The sequence below is a fragment of the Macrosteles quadrilineatus genome, unplaced genomic scaffold (assembly GCF_028750875.1).
Source record: "Macrosteles quadrilineatus isolate MER2022 unplaced genomic scaffold, UCM_ALF_1.0 Scaffold_2__2_contigs__length_208266976, whole genome shotgun sequence".
NCBI lineage: Eukaryota > Metazoa > Arthropoda > Insecta > Hemiptera > Cicadellidae > Macrosteles > Macrosteles quadrilineatus.
The window spans coordinates 206,089,823-206,110,388 of record NW_026542595.1 but is presented as its reverse complement, the minus strand read 5'-3'; the positions used below and the strand labels follow the sequence as shown (position 1 = coordinate 206,110,388).

The 20,566-nt window shown below is 35.5% G+C and overlaps 1 protein-coding gene across 9 annotated transcripts in view; it reads left to right on the top strand.

Moving 5' to 3' along the window:
- The window catches only part of LOC128986953 (dachshund homolog 2-like), a 191,363-nt gene that overhangs the window by 46,791 nt on the left and 124,006 nt on the right, over positions 1–20,566 (top strand). The gene's annotated exons all lie outside the window — the stretch shown is intronic.

Below are 20,566 nucleotides of genomic sequence, written 5' to 3'. Positions count from 1 at the left end.
GGATTTTTACCCATTAAAATAATTTATATAGGAAGGGGGAATGTAAAACGAAATCTTCAAGTAAAAATTGACATTTCATAGTCATAGTCATCTATACAATCCTTAGTCATCAAGTACAAGTAAATTACCCTCGTTGAAACTGCTTCCTTAGTAAATCTTCAGTTGCTTTTAAATCCTTTAAAGTTTTGTTCCGAAACAAGTTGCATCTTAAGATTTATTGTTGAACTCACGGGCAATACAATATATATACATTATGCTAAATGAGATTCTTGGTACTCGAAATTCATAATAAACTAGACCAGGACTACGACAGTATGACCCAACACAGTAAACAGCTATCTACAATGCAGCAAACCTACATGGTATGCGAATATCCAACAGCTATATTTATCCAATAATATTCGTAAATTGTTCAATGTTAGTGAATCTAAAAAAAATCCAAATCTAGCTTTAACCATGATGCTTAACCGTTGGAAGCGTACTAACTCGTTACAACCCTATGAACTCAGATGCACTACACAGATACACTACAAACATTGTTTACATTTCGAAACCTCACAAGTTGCCCGTACTACAAACGATCGTTATCGAACAATACTTCCTTGAGCAAACAATCAACTAATAAGAGAAACTATCGTGCCCGGGGGAACAAGAGCGAAAAACAATAATCCACAAGGCTTTGTCCTCCAAGCATAGAGGCGCCCCTATCGCTGATCACAATGAGATACAGGAAACAGCCTCTCGGTTGTGGTAATTAAACTGAGGCTACTCGATATCGATGTTCTCTGTTGTCTTTGTGCTCGACGCTCGAGTGTTGGGTCCTCAGAAGGCAGCAGACGACGCGGAGGATGTGGTTTTGGAGGGTACTCGAGGCGAGTGGATCGGTTCGGTGTTAAATTGTATTGTGGCCTATTGTTTCGAGTCTTTTGAACGTATTTGGTCGTTGACGAAATAGTCGCTCGAGTGGTATCAGGTTGGGGAGCGTGATCAACGGGAAAGAATATGGGTGAAATTCCGTCAGTTTGTTTTTTTACATGCTAAATACAATTGAAAGAATGGATCTGCTAGGAATATGCTAAAATTCAACAACTTCTAAAAAAAGAGATATTGCGATCTAACAAAATTACTAATTGGTTGAAGACAGAAAGTGATCTGGTCTCATGATCAAAATAAATTTTTTGCACAGCTTACACAAAATGTCAACCAAAACACGAGAAGTATTTAGTCGACATCAAGCTCTTTAGCCTGGCACTAAACACGCGCCAAAACAATCCTCAGACAACGCGATGAGAAGTCTACTTGTAGTGTCTACAGTTAATGAAATGTATCTTGACCACACACACAAACAGAAAGTCATTTACCTTTTACATTGTTTTTCATTAACCTAATCGAACATAACGACTGACAATTGAGTTTCAAATATTTTATTATCTATAATCAAACCTATAAGCTATAAACCTCTGTTTTATCTGGTTGTTTAAACTTTGGACCCTATAATGAATAACCATGGGTTAACGTTATATTAGTCAAAAACACAGTTTTTATAGAAAATTTTCATTTTTGGAATCCGGAAATTAGACTTTTTTTATACAAGAGTCTCAGAATTATTGCATCAGTCATAGAATATGCCTATCTGTAAAAAGTATTATCTGAATTAATTAAATACGTATATTACAAGTATACCTTTATTCAACTTTCAAGTCTATGATTCCTTTTTACTTTTACAAAGTTAGCTGGACGGATAAAAATGAATGAACCCAAGAAAGGTAAATTAAGTTACACCTTTTACGCCAAAACTCAAAATGTACAACAATACAATGCCCTGGATACAATCGCGAAATCCAAGATCCCACAGGCCCTTATGCCAGATCCCGTTTCCCCCTTCATGCACCTCATTGCCCCCATCGCGTTCCCGCATCCCCCCAAAGATTTAATTACCGAAAAATCAGTTGGCGAGAAAACAATCACATCGGCAGTGAATCATTGTCAAGCGGACAAATCGAGCGCTTCTCCGCCGATTCCTCTAATTGTGCCGCTTTGTCAGGATAAACTTCCCGGATAAGGATCCGGGAGTAAATCAAAACACCCTAAACACGGATTTTCCGATTTAATTGGGGTGTAAATGTTAAATGGGCGAACTTTGCGTGCTGTGAAGTGGCAAATGGTGCTTTGTAAGTGTCGCCGCGGAATTTGTTTGCTGAGTGTAACTTTTGTAGGAAATATGTTTAGTAGGAAATTTAAAGGTTCAGTGGAAATTAGCGTGAATGGATTTAAAAAAAAAAAAAAAATTAAACTAAACGTAACACAGTATAAAAATTGATTTGTAATCCTTACCTTTTCTCTTGTTATCGTAATCAAAGATGAGAGCAGAACTCGTAAAATTAGTCTTAGATTAAGAGAGAAGCACTTAGCTGGACTCAGTGCACTCAAACGTCTCCAATATTCTTCAACTTTACAAAAGGATGGGAAGTATATGTTCACTACTCAAAGTCCAAAGTCTGGAGAAACAATCGATTATCTTTTGTATGGAATCATAGATGAAACATGTTCTCCCTTAGATAGTATGTATCTTTATTGTTTTTAGCAATATATATACTACTCACCCATACGTCTCTTGGGTACTAGCTTTGATAAACTGTAAACAAAGCTTATTTCCTTTCTTCAATTTTCCCTTGTATAGGTTTTTTTTAGATAAACAACATATGATATTTAAGACGTTTTTAGCTGTCGGTTTCCTGGGCTGCTAATTTATATTACCAGACCAATGATTTCATGGTGAATAAAACAAAAAGTACACATAGAAACCATTTTCGATTTTCGTCAAAGGTATATTTCTAAGCATTACCAATAAGGCATCTAATTATCTCTAGTAAAGTCAAGATTCTCGACCTGCATTTCTAATGTAAAACAACCTCGATATTTTCTCCTCCCCTCCAAACCAACTAAGAACATTCACGTAACCACAAATTACAGCAAGAAGAAAGCAATGATTTAGGGTGCAAAAATAGCCGAACTGGGGCGAGGTATGCGATATTAAGACAACGCGGGGAGAAAAACGCGTCTGAAATTTCATTAACGTCATTTTAAGGTAAATTTATACATTGTAATTTCCACGGGATGCGCTTAAGAGTCTCAACTTGAGTACAGTCTGGCTCAAAACCTTGTTGAACACGCTTTACTGTCCGGACTGTAATAACATTGTTAGTTGGAGTAAATGTAGTGAATTGGAGCGGTTTCAGGGAGTTAAATGGTTGCCGGTCGAAGGGTAAGAGTAGGATTTGAATTAGACAAATTTATGTTGTTTGTTGATCCTTTTGAACTTATCACAAATGTAAAATTATTTCCTTTTTCCTTCATTCCTATTTCCTTTAATTAGAAAATAATACGGTGTTAGTCTGTATGAAATCGCTATTTTTGTTTCTTCATTGTTGGATTACAATTCAAAAATATAAATGTAAAAATAATATTTAAATGCACAACTATTTATTTGTTCTGAATTATAATAGCAAATGAAAATAAATACATTTAATTTTATATACAGAAAACGTCAACGGTCTTATATAAATCCTCTTTCAGAAGGTACACACAGACTCGACAAAATCGATAAACCAACGAAACGAATAATCACAAATATTCATAACTGATGACTAGCGTTCAGCCGGAGAATAACAAATGCAATATGTTTAAGGGCGGTTTGTCGGCAAACTCCCCCAAGAAAACTCCCCTCTTAGCGCGTTTTAAGTAACTACCCTCCCCCGCTTTACGTCTTAAGCCCGCGCGGGGGAGCATCTATCACAAACTTGCGAATATAAGACCACCTACAACGGTACAACATTTTAATAACCCTTTCAAGTTGGAATTAAGCGGTGACATAACCTGAACGTGTAATTGTTAATTATTAAATGTAAATTTATGTGCCACCCTCTCAGATTTGGGTGTAGGAAGTTTTGAACATCTGGAGTTGTCGAGTAGGAGTATAATGCGTGAAGATCAGTCATTCAATGAGTTTACATACAGATAAAAATAAATTTAACATATTTCACAATACTAATAAAAACGAGCTTGATTGTACAAAATGAGCAATAAATTTGATGAACTAAACACTTTTTTCCATAATGCACCTTTTATGAAATTAATAAACACTTTGGAAACAACCATTGCCACGGCAGTAATGCGTTATAGTATATTTCATCACTAGGCCCTAAAGTGATTCTTTTTGACCCAAGGGTTAAAAAGACACTTTTTGTCCGTGGGGTGAACTATATTTTTCATCATACTGCATCATTAATTAACAAACTAAGCTAGAAAACGAAATAGCTTCTATGTAAAGATACCTCTGAAAACGGCTTCCGGTTTTCAATTCTACTAATACAAATAAGCAGCTATTTAGTAATGATTTAATCATTTCATCTATTACGATTGTGTTACAGTACATTATACCATCGATAGGTCGAGCGATCGACAACAACCTTAGCAACACCTTACCTAATAAATCAATCGATAAATAATTTCGATTAATACGATTGCCACAATCGAAATTTTCAACTGTTTACAACAGCTGAGTTTTACTTCCTAGAGGCTAAAAATGATTTTTAAACCCTAGAGAGTAAAAATTCTACTTTAGACCCGCAACGTATGCATTAAAACGGCTGTTTTTGTTGCAGTATGACGAAAAATTGTTTTACGTAAGGTTGAATTTGTAGGGACGTGGTCAACTCTGTTTGTAGTTCGAGACACCCGGTTGGTCCTGGAACTGTAAGTTCAAATCCCAATAATCACTGATGACTTTGTGAATCATGATGATCACACCAAGGGAAAACAGTTCTCACAAACGAGGTAAACTGTCTTTCCAACACTCTCGTATGCATCTTCCTCTAAGAAACCTACAACATCCACCTTTCAACACCAAACTCACCAGCAAATAATACCTAATTAAACATTTCTATCCTTTCCCCTCATAAAACAACAGCCGCACCATAGCCGTCTCCCTGGTTGACATTTACGCTATAATTACAGGGTGTGACACACGTAAACATCGCCACTCTTGTTTAATGCATTGCCGGTGTCACATCAATCATTAAATAACCGTGGCAATTTGAGTTCTGGGTAATTTTTGTAAATGGACTCATCATTTCGTTAAGTGACTTTTCCACTGGCTGTTAGCAAAATTATATTTTCGAAGAATTATTTTTGGCGGTAACTGTGCACATTTAGTTCACCGTATTTAGTTTACCGTATTTATTAGTTTGTATAAGATGTAAAAACTATTGTATTATTAGTTGGGAAAAGTGTTTTATTAGATTGACGTACATTTTCAGGTCATCTATAAATGAAATAATTACTAGCTAAAATACAATTTTAATAAATGTTGTTTGGATAAAAATCGATTGGTGTAGGTTTCAAATTAGTTTACCCATTTTATTACATGTTCTTATTTAACGTTCCAACAACAATCTACCCGAAATTGCATACAACAAGGCTAAGTAGTTGAGACAATTTCTACACTTAAACTTGTAAATTAAATTCGTATGTTTAGGATTTGAGTAATTTTTGAAGTGTATAGCTTCCAACAATATTAATCATCAACTAACTTACTCATCCAACCTCATTCTACACTACGTTTTATACGGTAAAACTATAACCGCAACGATATATGTACAAAACAAACAAATAATTTGTATTTGAATTACTCTTCTCTATTTGTACCTGACCGATTTTACCTTAATATAGGATCTAAAATCAACCGTGCACATTTTTTTATCCTTTAAAGTCAGACTCTCAATTTCAAGTAACCTAATAACAAGGGCGGTAAACGAACAGCTGTTGTCCGCGACATCAAAGATCCCGCGCCGCAGGGAGTGGAATAGTGAAATGGATACGGGATGTTAAAAGGTGCTGGGATCTGGGGATTTGGACATGTTAATCCCACCTCAGAATGTCCAAACTGGGGACAAAGGCACACGTGGGCCAGTGGTACATGGAATGTGACCCTTGAGATCCGTGATAGTGATCCTGGGGTGTAAACAATCTCACTCGGTGGAGGTAGGGGATGACCAGAAGTACCGAAGTGGGATATAGTGTTTAAGATGTTTGATTTGAAAAGTGATGAGTTGGTAAATTGTTTTCGTTCGAAAACTGGACCAAGCTGTCCTTAATATTTGGGATAAAAATTTAAATAGAACCAGCTGATATTATACTTCGTTTACAATATTTAGACGGGTTTAGGGGAATAAATCTACCCCCCTAAAAATAGTAACTCAACAGCTGATTAAGCAACATACAAGAAATACATCTTCACATACGATATGCCCCCTGAGTGTCGTATACATCTAATGTAATGTTAAAATATGAAATATTTGCGTCTTTTGGTGATTTAAAAGAAGTCATAATCGATTACTACAATAATTTTGTTGTCTTTTAAGAAGGTCGAACTGACAAAAAACTGTCTGAAGGAAAATTCTAAAAAAATTGTAATAATTAAACTTAAAAACGTGAAATATTCTTAAGATTTCATAATGAAAAATGTAAACAAATAAGCCGGCATTTACTGTAAAGCATCTGCAACCTATATTAACAAACAAATTAAAAACATTCTTACTCCGGGGAAAATGAAGACGGTTACTAAATAAGAGAGGAATTAAAATTAGAAACACTCGACATCGTCTTGGAGATCTCGGGAAGAAAATTAAAAACGTAAACGAACATTCTTGGTAATTAAAAACTTATTAATTTAAGGAAACAAGGGAAGTTTGTCATAACTGATTTTGTTTCCGTTGAACCCTTTTGGAGGCGTCAATTAAATCCTTTGAATAAAACAGGTGTATTTTCTGGGGGATCGGGAAACTTTGGTTTCATTAAATCCGCTAAGCAGTGTTACGGGGATCTTAATGTGGCGAATTCGAGGACCAGGAAGGCGAATTAACGACTTGAAGAAAGTTTTAACAACTGTCTTTGTATATTGTAAATCTACTGTCTCTCGTGATGACAAGACAACTTTGTATCAAGTTGAATATCTTTTTGGAATTTGCTTATTTAAACCTAATTCAAACCTTATTCCCAAATCGTTTCCAACACTATAATACAATAAATATCTTACTATCATGATCAAGAAATGCATCCAAGGGCATATTTAAACCCAAATAAACCGAGCATGATTGTGGGACGAGCGAAATATTTCTTTTGTCAGCTCTACTTGCAAAATGATTAAGTTGAGTTCATAACCATAAGACTTACTTACTCGACTCGCGAACCTTCTAAAATTAGGCAAGCACTTATTTATCAAGTTATACGTTTTTTCGATGATTTCAATTATGTACACAGCACGAAAAAGATTATTATACCCAAATTTGGTTGAGATGCAATCTAATACTGTACATCTAAAAACATACGTGTAAGCACTCACATCTACCACACAACTACACCAACACCCAAGCGATTCTCGACTTCAAACAATACACAAAGCTGTTAAACGTATCAACACAACACCGACCGCAAATCGCAAATTAATCGGCGCATTTTGCGATCTCACGCCCCAAAACATAAAAGCTAAATGCACAAACAGCGGGTAATACACGCAAAACACCAGAGACATTGAATAAAACTCGGACAAATTGAAAGCAATTAACGTGGAATCGTAAAAAAACAGAAAGAGTTGACGAGGCGCGACAGTTGGACGAGGGAGTGTAAATGGAAAATGTTAGAATCAACAACTCGACACCTCACTGCCAGCAATCTGACCACGGCTTTGTAAATTTGCCCACTTCATTGTTTCCACTGTTGACGCTTTCCAGTTTAAATGGGAGAAAATGGGGAGCGTCAACATAGAAAAATAATCTCGCACGCGGCCTCATTGTTTTGGTAATTAGGTATATTTTACGAGGGATTTCGGTCAATTAATATATTCTCAATTTGTTTCGTCTGGAGACCATTAATTAAGATGGGACAGATTAACCGCTTTCTCTTAACGTTTCTTTGTGGTTCCAGATAAATTACCGGTAAAGTATTATGTGTAGATTATTTAAAAAAATAGTCTTCAATATTCAGCAAATTTAAATTATTATAGAACTTGCTTTTGTGTTATTTCAAGTATTCGTTGAATCTACTAATTTGGTCATAAACTGATGATTCTTTCGTTGGGAATATAACTGTGTTGGAGTCATGTCAATTATTCGTAAACTCTTGTTGAAGTACGATTCTCTCGATAAGAGTAACGTGTATTTATAAGATAAATTTAGAAGTGACGAGAGCAATGATTTTGTTTTGAATTTTATTCAATTTGAAACCTGTGAAAATTCACTGAAAAAATTTTGAAACAAAATATCTATAAACATCGAATATGAAAGTGAAATAGCTACAGCCATAGACTAACCAACACAAGAGGGCGTTTTATCTATGCTACAGAATATTTTTGGGTAAAAACTAGTCTAGGAATGACAACCTCACATCGTGTTTATGCTTTACTTCCTGAGACGTCTTACTGTTTATTTCAACCCCTGCCCCAGCCCTCTAAGGGTAGTCTGGTCTATAACACCCCGTCTCAAACCGTCTAGACTTTTCTAGTGCCCGATGATGGACACATTGCCGGCCCCTCTCAAAAACTACTCAGTGTTTTAAATATTTTTGGATTTATGGACTCGAGATATGCACGTCCCCGGCAGGAGTCTTGGAGTGCGCGCTCGCGTCTGGTTGTATTTTTTGTTTTCAAGTATAAAATGGATTCTATTAATTTGTAGAAGTGATCTGGAAATTTTAAGCTTGGGTTTGGTTGGTAAATTATTTGAAACTGAAAGGGAAGAGAGTAGATGGCTGATATTAAGTTTACATAAGTAATAGAGGGGACTAAAAATCTATTGATTGAGATTTCTGACAAAATGTGTGAAATTATCTTTGTTTGGTCAAGTTTCATTGCATTTGGCTCACCAGTTAAATGGTGATCCCCTCTTAGCTCTCTTATGTTTAACTATGGTTAGTTATTGTTTGTTTATGCGTTTGAAAATCATATTGTTTTGTCATAAGATTTGTGTCTTTGAAAGCCTCATCTTTAGTGAAGACAAGGATAAAATCGTGTAATATATTGTAGTCCTATAAAATAAACTTGAAAACACAATCTATTTCTATTAGATGACCTCATAAAGTCAAAAAAGCCCCGGGACAATGTTCACATAAATCTTTCAGCGTCGAAACATCCCCCGCCGGGAGATAGACCCCAGAACAGCCCCTTTGCAAAATCACGCCTTTTATTTCCCACCTTGACAGATCGGAAAAGAAGAAAAATGTATCCGAAGTTGAAATATGGCGCGAGAATATATTAGAACATGTGTTGAACAGAGATAAGGCATCCATCACGCCAACTACATAAATCAGAGCAGAGGCAGATGTCAAAATCAGGTGCATTTTTCGCAAACCCCTCCCCCGAAACTCCAAAACTCAAAACGGAGTTGGTGGCCCTGGGGGCGATTTCCTAATTAACACTTACGATTACTTATTCAAAATTTAATTACTGCATTTCTCGTTGTAAGATTTCGCCGCAGGAGCTGCCCGATCAAGTTGGGTCTAAGTCAGAATTGTTTTAATTAACTCCTAATTCTATTTATCTTTCACCTTGATTCCCGGTCTTGAAAGGATTGCTTTAAGGGAGCAACTTTGTGAAATTGTATTTATTTGTGGTTAAGTAAATCCCTTCTTGATCTTAGTTTGGTTTTCTGGAGATTAAATTAATTATTCATGCCGTTAATCAGTATCATTTATGTTATTTATACAGGGAACTGTTTATTTTATCGTAGGATTACAATATATGAACCATTCTACTGATTTAGATCTACTGACTATGTAGCCAGGACTATATAAGAACCAAAATCCTAATAATCAAGGTCAGAATGATAACTTACTTACTTTTCTAGCCGGCAACATTCTGTTTTTCAGTTAAACAATTATTGAAAAAAAAAAACATAATCCCAGAATTTTTCTATTCGCAATTTTTAAATACCATAACCGAAACACTGCTCCGTAGGTGTCCGCTTCGCAACGCTATGTAAGGCTATAGGGTGGTAGAGGGCGAAGGGTAGTTTTTAATCACTTTAATAAGTATCGGTCTCCAGGCAACCAAGTGAGTGAGTCAGTCGATCGATGTCGGCTGTGACACACATACTGTTCAACTGTTGTTATTGTTATTGTTGCTGTTTATTGTTCATTGTTGACTCGCTGCAACTGTGGCCCATCAACAATCAACAGTTGATTCAGCCTGTTTGATTTCACCTTTGCGCTTTTGCTGTCCGTAATTGTGTTTAGAGTTTGGGTTGGGTTAGTTGTGGGAGTCGGGAATTAGTATCCGTACTAAATATTTTGTGTGGTGTTCATATTGTTAAATACTAGATTTTCATACAAGCTCGTTATTGATGAGTCAAATTAATTCAATTGATCGATACCATGGTTTGAATTTTTTTTGTCCTAGGCACGAGCCTGGGATTGTTTTTCACATTACTTCAGGCTGGACCTAGGGGTTGCGGCATTATCACTTAGATAAAATCCATTGGTGACTTGTCGGGGATCGAACCCGGGACCTCAGGGACTGAAGTCCCGTGCTCTAACCACTACGCCAGCTCGCTCCCCTATGGGTTTGATGGTTTGAAAATAGTAATTACGTATTTGATAACATAACCATATATAGTACAGCTATATTCACCTGCACATACAAGTATTCCCACAAATATGTAATTAAATGTTTAACTCCATAAGTTAATTGAAATATCAATATCAAAATCATTTCCAAAATCAGTAATCGCATTCAGCTTATCGCAACAAGTGGGTCTTGAAGATTTGAAATACCCCGTTCTTCAAGCACACCAAAGTTTGCACCATCACAAAGGAACCTCTTTTATGAAAACTATAAAAATTTATCTTTGAACAAACGAGTAATGCACAATGAGTTGTAGAGGGCGAACGGAACATAAGACTCTGAAGCCCCGCCTGTAAATCAAACTAATAACATTCTCAAAGTTTTCCTCCTTTATGAAACGCAATAATTAATTCACCGCTCTATGTGTGCCGCTGTTTCTTTTTAATTTTACGACTTCAGACGTTTTCATTATTCGAAGCGCGCATAAAGAACACCGGTCTTCGGCGGATAAGTTTTTAATAAAAGTGGCCGTTACGGTTAAAGTAGGGCATTCCGCCGAAAATACGACTGGAGAACATTGCTGGTGCGAGTGGTGAAGAGGATGTAATTTGTAGCATCATTACCTAGAATGGTTTAATTTTCTGTTAAAAAAAAATATCCTGGCATGTTACAATTGAAAAACCAAAGGTAGGGTTTCTTGTGGTAACTGGTCTCTAGATTCAAATTCCATATTTTAGTCGCAATTTGTGTAAATAAGAATTTTGCAAAAATAATAGTCAGAATGAAGATACTTCAAAAATTGGTAAAACAAATTTAATTCCCGAAAAATCTCTGGAGATAACCGTATACATAGAATGCAATATTTCTTTAGACGCAACCGAACAATCCCAAAATTACAGACGAATATTAAATAAACCCACAAAGAAGACATTAAAGAAGTTTCGAAAACAAAAAGCGTCGCTATCGCAGGCTCTGAAATTGATTCGTCTAATCCTCGCGAAGGATTACACGTTCAGAAGAAAAGTGGAAACCAAACATCCGCGCAATATGACGGACTTATCGTTCTGTAGGGGAACACAATGCCAGATAAGAATGGAAATTAATACAAAACATTCTGTTTGGCCAAGGGATGAACTGGGGATTGAGACATAGACGCGGTCTTGTATTATTTTTATATCTCATTGGATTAGTGTCAAAAAGCGAAACACCCGGTGACAGTCCATTCGACCCTCGGGGGGTAGTAAATCGAAAAACGCTTTCAAATTCGATTTCTGTAAATACACTAAAAATGGGAGCTTTTAATAGCGATCGGCCGGTGTTGGGTTCGGGAAGGGTTGGACCCTCGACATACGATACTGGCAAGACGTGTACACAATGTAACTGTGTGTGTGTGTGAGTGCGTGTGGGGCGACTACTGCTACTGCTGCGGTGCTTGATTGTGATCCTCAGGCTACGAAGGTTACTTGGGATAAACTATTGATCAGTAACAGTGCACAAGTGTGTATAGTCGACGTATTGCTCATGGCGGAGTTTAATCAATAGGATAGAACACAAAACTTGTAAAATTTGACACTAAGAGTCAAAATTGAGTAAGTAAACCGCAAATCGGGATCGAATTAAAATATATGTTATGTATGTAGACATCATTCTAGAGCGTTACCTTTCCAGGGAATCAAAGATAAATTTAACTAGTTTTTATATGTATTTATAAATGGGAAATCATTTTATTCGTAACTTCTGAATTCCACATAATAGTTGCAGTTTTTGAAAATGCACATATATTTTGTCAATAGTGGATACCTTTTAAAACTCACTAATCTTAAACAAAAGTCCATAGAATCCATTTAATTAAAAGGAATCATGTGAGACAAAAGGGTTAGCCCCAGGACGATTTTAAAACCAAAGAAGCGGTACATTATGGTACCCCAGTAACACTCGCAACTACCAACCGTGCGAACTCCGGCAAACCCCTGAGTCATTGCTAGTCCATCAAGTAACATGACCTCGCCCAAAAACTCTCCCTTGGCCCCCGAGCGGCAATGAGGCCGAAAACCCCGATACGCAGTTACCCCATAAAAAACACAATCATTTTTTCAATCGGTCGGGTGATATGTTGTTTTTATTTAAGGGTGCTGGATGACATCTGGCTTTTACTGGGGATCTGGTTGTTTTCACCCCAGACTCCCCCCTCTGATTTTGGGTCTTGTAGATAAGGCACCACGCGCCACCCGCCAGTTTATCATAGTCGACCTATTTTTGGACGGAGCTTTGTCGAGTATTTGTTACGAGAAATGGGAAAACGACAGAGATTGTAGATAGGGGTGGGTTAAATGGCGTGAAAAGTGAGGGATGAAATGGTGTAAGTTGACGAAATGTCGTGGAACGAAATGCGGCAAATTTTGTGAGTAATAGTAAGTATTGGGTTTTCTGTTAAGTTCTATGGTAACAAAAACCCTTTTGAAAATGATAAAAAATGTTTCAAGATTCTAGTAAATTTTCATAACAGAATTAGTTGATTTTGAATGCAGTTTCTGTTGGATAACAATACAGATATGATTAACATTATAATGTCCATACAATTCTGAAAATGTTTAGTTTTATCTGAAGCTGATATTTTAGTGATTAAAAACAGTGCAACAAAATTTATTCATTTAACTTTTTCATTTTTTCAAAATTAGATAGCTTAATTCCACCTTAGCTAAAACTAAAACTACAAATATAATTTCACACCTTCGTATCAAGTGGTTGCAATTGATTGAGATTCCCTGACATAAATAAGGAACGAGAGATACCGGCGAAGACGAAAAGTCCGAGTATTGGAAAGACGAGAGAGTAGTGAAAGACGTAAGTCTCTACACTAAGCCTAAATGAGTCCAAAGTCCAATCTTCACCGCTATATTTTAGTGCGGACAGTGATAGTGAGGTAGGGTCAAGATATTGGACTGGACTGAGGTCATAAAATATAACATGGGGAGGGGTGTCTGTCTGTCTGTCTGTTTGACTTATGACCTGGAGATTGGTCCGTCAGAGCTGCCGGAACAAGACATCATCCTTGGTGAATTATTTTTTCCCCACTGAGATAAAGAAGATTATTATATTGTATGTAGATGTTAAACATGTTTATGCTCTGGCGTTAGTTTTTAAATGTACAGATGCTAGTGAAAACGATATCGACTTACAGTTCATAGTCAAAAATGTTTTATTCTTTAAATTAAATGTTATACTATTGTAAAAACGTGACAAAGAAATTAAGAATTGTAAATGATAATAATGTTAGAAGCGGTTAACAATATGCCATTTATTATTAATTAAGTTTCAAAAGGTGTAAATGATGCAAACTTTACCTAGTTACAATTCAGCATAAAAATGTAATGTATTATTAACGGAATTCTATCTACGAACAACTGTGTCAGCTTTTGATTACTAAAACCTAGATTTGCATCAATGATTTCCAAAAATAATAATAATCTATTCATGAATAGAAGCTGGGTGCACAATTCGTTTAATATTTTATAATATTTGAATTTCTCAAATTAACGTTCAATTAAATTAATTGTGTAACACATACATACTAAATAAATAAGTAGATTTTAAACCTATTAAATACAACAATAACTACCTTTTCTTATTTGAAACAAAGATTTTCACATTTGCATCAAAATAACTTTTCCACAAACGAGGTGTTCGGTTTTGAAAACTGGTGGAAGGGGGGAACATCTGAAGGTGTATACCTTCAATCACCAAAGCACACATGGTAATCTGCCCAATCTTACGCCCTCCACGTTCCAATTTGATGACACTTCAACTCCCCCCCCCCCCCCGACGAAACCTAGGGGTGTACAACCCTTCCTGTGGTACTATAACCCTCATATGACGTGTCACGCAATAACAGCTGAGTTGTCGGTTCAAATTATTACAAAGTTGTGACCAAGTTTTTTTAGTAGAAATTTCAATGAAGTCGATAAGCATAGTGTGAAAGGATGATAAAATTATAAGTAAATATAGGTTATTTTGTTGTTTTGTGTTGGATCTTTGTGAAAGGTTTTTCGCGTAATGAATAAACATTAATACACTATGACTTCTAGTTTCCAATACGTGAAGCACAGTATAGGTAAAATAATTAAGGTCATGAAGCAGTTTTCTTTTTAGGGGTTAGAAAGTTAAGAGAACTAAAATTGTATTGATGACATTAAAGGTAAGGAGTTCAAAGAGTAAAAGATGATAGGTTTTTTGGTCAATAAAGATAGCTTGGTCGTTTAGTGTAAAACATTGTGTTGACAAATTTGTCTGGATAACGAAATGGTTATAGTGCTCAACTTAAAAGCAAAAGGTTACCGATTCAAAACTAGATAAACTCTGCACCCCTTTTGTCATTGGACTATTAATAATGGTAATATTAAACTTGAGTAAAATTTAACTTAAAATTATGACAGACTGTTAATTCGTACAAAAGTCAACAATATTATTCTATACCTGATAGTTTTCATCAAGCACTGAAAAGAGGGATACAGGCAAGAGTTAATTAATGTTTAAAATAGATGTAAATTAGTAAAACATGTTGAAGATATTTTAAATTAAAAACCTACGCTATTCGCTAAAACACCCCTTATGCCGAAAGAAATATTTTTTAAATCGCATTCGTTCCTGTCTAATTACTTTTTAACCGCCACTGATTTTATTAGAGACTAAATCATAATGAAAAACAAGCACCAGACCAATAAAAGATTGTTTTCATTGCTAATAAAAGTCTGAGGAATCCGCCTGATTAAAAAGCAATTTTTGTTTCATCCGTCCTTATATCTGGAAAATATCTGGTAGGCCACCCTTCGAGTACATACCTTTGTTTACATGATTTGAATTACTGGGGGCGAAAAGGAGGATTTATATTCTTCTCGACGAGTTTGAATTGAAATTAGGAAATGGGAATGGAATACAAAAATGAAGATGCGAGTTTCAAGGAATCACTTCCAATAGGGAAAATTAAATAGGTAATTCATATTTATAAAATATTTATCAGTTTATTATACCTAAACTCTAAGCTAAAGGAATTAATTCATCGCTTAAGTAGAGTGTAGAATCTTGGGCTTTAGAATACTGTATGACAATATCCAACTACACTAGTCGACGTTTCGGATGAGGAATACAAATCCATCTTCAGGCCAAGCTACAATTCAACTTATAGTTAGATATGTAACGCCAATTAATTGTTGGTGGTATATAATAATACTAGCAGAGTATCCGTCCTTCGTACGGGGTTGGCATATAAGTTTAAAATGCTTATCGCAGTTATACTCAAGCTTTGCGTTTGCAATGGGGGAAGACAAATTTTGATAACATTCCCTTCTTAAAATTGGCGGTATAATGATGGTATTACACATCTACCATAGCCATAATGTTCTACCACTTCACCTAAACAATAAAAAAGAAAAATTATTTAGAATTCACAAAAAATCACAAATTATTCATGACATTAAAAACATAAACATAACTGTAAACAATCCTACTTTGACATAAATGCAAAAATAATTATAGTGCTGCACCCTGTTGGTAAATCTTATAGCTTTTTAATGCTTTTGTATATCATAGAACCAACTTTTTTTAGCTGAAACAGCTGACTAAATTCTTTTTCCCTTTAAATATGAATACTCATAAGGCTAACATGGGGAACTACAGAGCCTCTGGGGCGGAGCCCGAAAGGATTTTTGAGATAAGAATATGCCTATATGTTAATCGGGAATGTGAGCTATCATCATGCCAAATTTCAGCCCAATCCGTCCAGTGGCTTGTGCGTGATTGAACTTCAAACAAACACACAAACCTTCACATTTATAATATTAGTAAGATCACCTTATATAAAATAGTTGATATAATAAGTCAATTTTCAACTAAAAATGCATTCCTATCACACGGTGAGCCTAACAAGATAGACGGATTAAAACTAATTTTGATTCTGTATATTTTTACTTTGCAGCCAAATAACTTCAAGATAAGAAATTCAGCAAAATGGTTCATCCTTGAGAATTGCACTTTTAAAAGGACGGATCAAATTGCCCTGGGAGGAAGGGAATAAAAAAGGATAATGATATAAGAGAATGGAAATATTAGCAGAAGAAACGGCTGCTGGCCTGGGGCGGTGGCAGAATCACTCAGGGGTGCAAATAACACAAGAGGGTCGGGGCACTACTCTAAACTCAAAACGGAACTGTTTCAGATTTGATTTCTGTGTCTTTTTTATTGGGTCTACAGCATTTACCTCCCCAATTTCATGATCCCTTGATTTCTCTCTGAAGAACCAGTTAGTATGTCCCCGTTTGTGATTTAGTTGTTAAGCAACGTTTAGCTATGGGTAATAAGTCTGAAAAGATAAGGGTGGGATTAACTTGCACAATGTACCATTAAAACATACATTGACTTATCCTTATATAAATCCCAAAGTCCCCATGAACTTTTGAGAAAACTACAAGTCACACCCCCATAAACCATATACTTAAAATTTTCGTCATGACAAAAAACCTCTCTCAAAACTATTCACTATATCATAAATCACCCTTTAAGGTCGTAATTCCTTTCTAAAGGGAACTTTTCATACACCTAATGTTAAAAATACCCCAGCTGTACTTATTTGTTGGTTGTTCTTTTACTGTATTCTGTTTTGTTTACTTCAGCTTAACTTAACCAATCAATAGTTTTATTAATACTTATAAAGTCAAACGGGCTGAAACCCGAGGGTAACAGCTAGTTTCAATATTGATAGTTTAATAGCTTCACAAAGTGGTGGGAAATATTTCACTTAAACATTTTCAAACTGGTTGGAAGCAAATTTAACAAAGATTGGGTTCTTAATCGTCAAATCAACCAATAAAATCCCTCATAAATTTTGATATTTGAAAAAATCGGTTCAACAAAAGGTAACACATGGATTGAAATAATTATATTAAGATATGTTACATAACTCATATGTACGTGGTAAAAAAAACGGTGGAAACTTATACTGTAACCTCACAATTACTCCCATCTCGTACTTTAAAATATCCCCATTTCAACTCGCCCATCTTATAACATCCGATTGTTGTTGCTGTCTAACAACAACAACGCAGGTTGAGGCTAAACAGGACAATGATCACGATGACTGCAGGCCGTTGAAAGCCTGTTTATTGGTTGATACAAACAAACATCTCGTTATTAACCAATAACACCATCTGTTTAAACACTACTTTTACTACCCACTTTTATTGCCCCGCTTGTTTCTGTTATCAAGCGTCTTGTCTGCTCTTGTCCGGGGTTATTGGTGTTTCTGGAATATCAGGAGTTTAAATTGGTGTGCTTGGTTTCCTTTCACAAGTCTGTATTTTCTGTTAAACAATACAGTATTTGATATGTACATTTAGTTACAACATGACGTTGTATTTATTTCGATGTAAATAGAGATTCCAAGATAAATTAAACACGGACTTTATTTTGTCGCAATCAATTTCATAAATTTCAATCTGATCTAACACAGGGAAATGCGCTGAGTCTAGGATTACAATTATTTTTTCAGTATGTAATTTCTTTACCTGTACATTTTTTCCTGAGCATCAGGAAAAGTGTCTGCCACAACAAATCGTTGAATACGTTAAAACAAATAAGTGGGTATAATATTTGTAATTAAAATATTATTACAATGATAAATATTCTCTTTTTGAGCGAATATTTCCCACAAGTTTACTATTAAAATAATTGCCAAATCAAGCCGCTTTTTTGTCACACAACACCTCAGTTCGGGTTTAGGAATAATATTCTGTTACTTTTACATAAATAACTTCAGAATATATTGAAATCCCTTAAGGATCACAAAATATTTATCACTGTTCACTTAAAGAAGAAAATCCTGTACAAACCTTCAAACATGTGATTCAAATTTGGAATAATTTAGTCCGGGAGAATTTACAGCAAAGTTTTACTACATAAGACTAAATGAGAATTTACATTATGTTAATTTTATAAAAGCAAATACAAATATTTGCAAATCACAAAATACGAATTCATTCATCAATAATTTTCCAACGTAGTTTACTTACAACATTAACTACCGTATCGGTTGTACTTGGCATTGAATCTATTAATTATTAATTTTCTGACATAATGTCTGTGCCGTGAGAACACAACACTTGATTAAACTTATCAAACATCCAGAAGTAACCGCTGCCCATTGTAGTCCTATCAACGTCGAAACTAAATTATTGAGAGGGAGACACAACAGGGGCGCCCGACCACTCAAAAACCATTCGGTGTTCGTATCGGCGCTACACAGCTACTCTCGGATTTATTTTATTGCTTGAAAATCGTTTTATGTGCCCGATTACAGCCCTGAATGGCCATAACATCTTAAACCTTTTGTTCGATTCGGAGATGTACAAATCCAGCTGGAATGTATCTGAGAGTGAAGTTTCTTGTCGAGGTCAGGGTTTATCTGATTTAAACGACAAGCAAATTCTTATTTGAATCGCGAAATCAATGTCACAATTTCACTTGGTGGCTGTATATACATTGTTGTGGTTTTCACGAATTCATGTTACTGCTCTTTTGGAACTTTTCTATGGAACGGTTGAAACCCTGACTTGTCATCAAACCAGCTTAAGCTTAAGAATTCGTTTTTCCAAAAGTTAATGAGTTGTTTAACTGGCAAAAACCTATTAAGTCCAAGACATAAACTGCTGCTGACTTAAAAAATAAAAAAATAAATCCATAAAAACACAAGTAACCAACGAAGGGATTAAATAAACAATGCACTCTTAGAAAGGTTACACTTATCTATTGGAAAAACGCGGAATGAATTCACAAATTTTGTTAGATGTTTATAGGATCCCCCCTACCACACATCAACCCACCTGTACTATTAATTGTTGATAGAGCTTTGAGCCTTTTAAAGTTATACGTAATATTATTTGGAGGTAAACAATATATCGATTTACAAAAAATCACCTTTGTTCAACCTTGAATCCACGAGGCACAAACTCAATAGTTTCCTGTCTTTTCAAAACTGTGTTTTACCAATTGTCGCGCCTTTTCTTTACACATAACTCATCAGCGAATTTCACTTGTTCATTATTTTAAACAAAAAGTGTGTCGCGCGACGAAGCGTGGCCAATGGCGACTATACGTGGCCAATATTGTCACCTATAATTGGGCGTGGAGACAATGGGAAGGATGTAACGGCTGTGAATATCGCCGGTCCGGTTTTGTGACAAGAAATTATGATTTCCTCTGCCACCGATTTTGATCAAGTGATTTACATGGTTTGGCCAGTCGAGTAGTTTTTGCTACATGAGTTGTAAAACAAATATCCGCAGGAATATTGAAATATTACACGAATTTCAGCACTGTCGATGATTTTAAAACTCAGGCTGCAAGGGGATGGAAAATTTCCTCCTTCGAACGTACGAATTATTATTATTTTATTAAGTTTTTCCATGCCCTCTATCCAAACCAATCCATTTCTTTTCCAATCACCCGTCATGATTTCTTAAAGCTTCAGCCTTTGTCAATTTCTTCATAATATTTTCATTTAAGATTTATACCTTAAGGCATGTTTTTCCTCAGCAAAGGAATAGCTTATTCTCTACTCTAACTTCTAAAAGTTCACCTCCAAATTCGATTGATACTTATCATCATTTACTTTGAAAGTTTTCACTATTTTACTCTAGTTTTTTACTCGATTTTATTTTACATCTGATTTTCCCTTATTATTGTATTCTGACTAGTCTTTCTTTTCCAAATACAAAGTTTTCATCCTTGGCGTTTCTTCCATTCTTCTACAGTTATCTCAAAGATTTGTCTAACAAAAGTTGGTTCATCTTCCTTATAGCTTTTATTTAGACATTTCAGAAACGCCCACTCTCCATTTCTTCTTGGAGTCCTTCCTCTGCTTCCTACCTTTCCTCCTCACATTCCCAATTCTTCCCTTTGGCC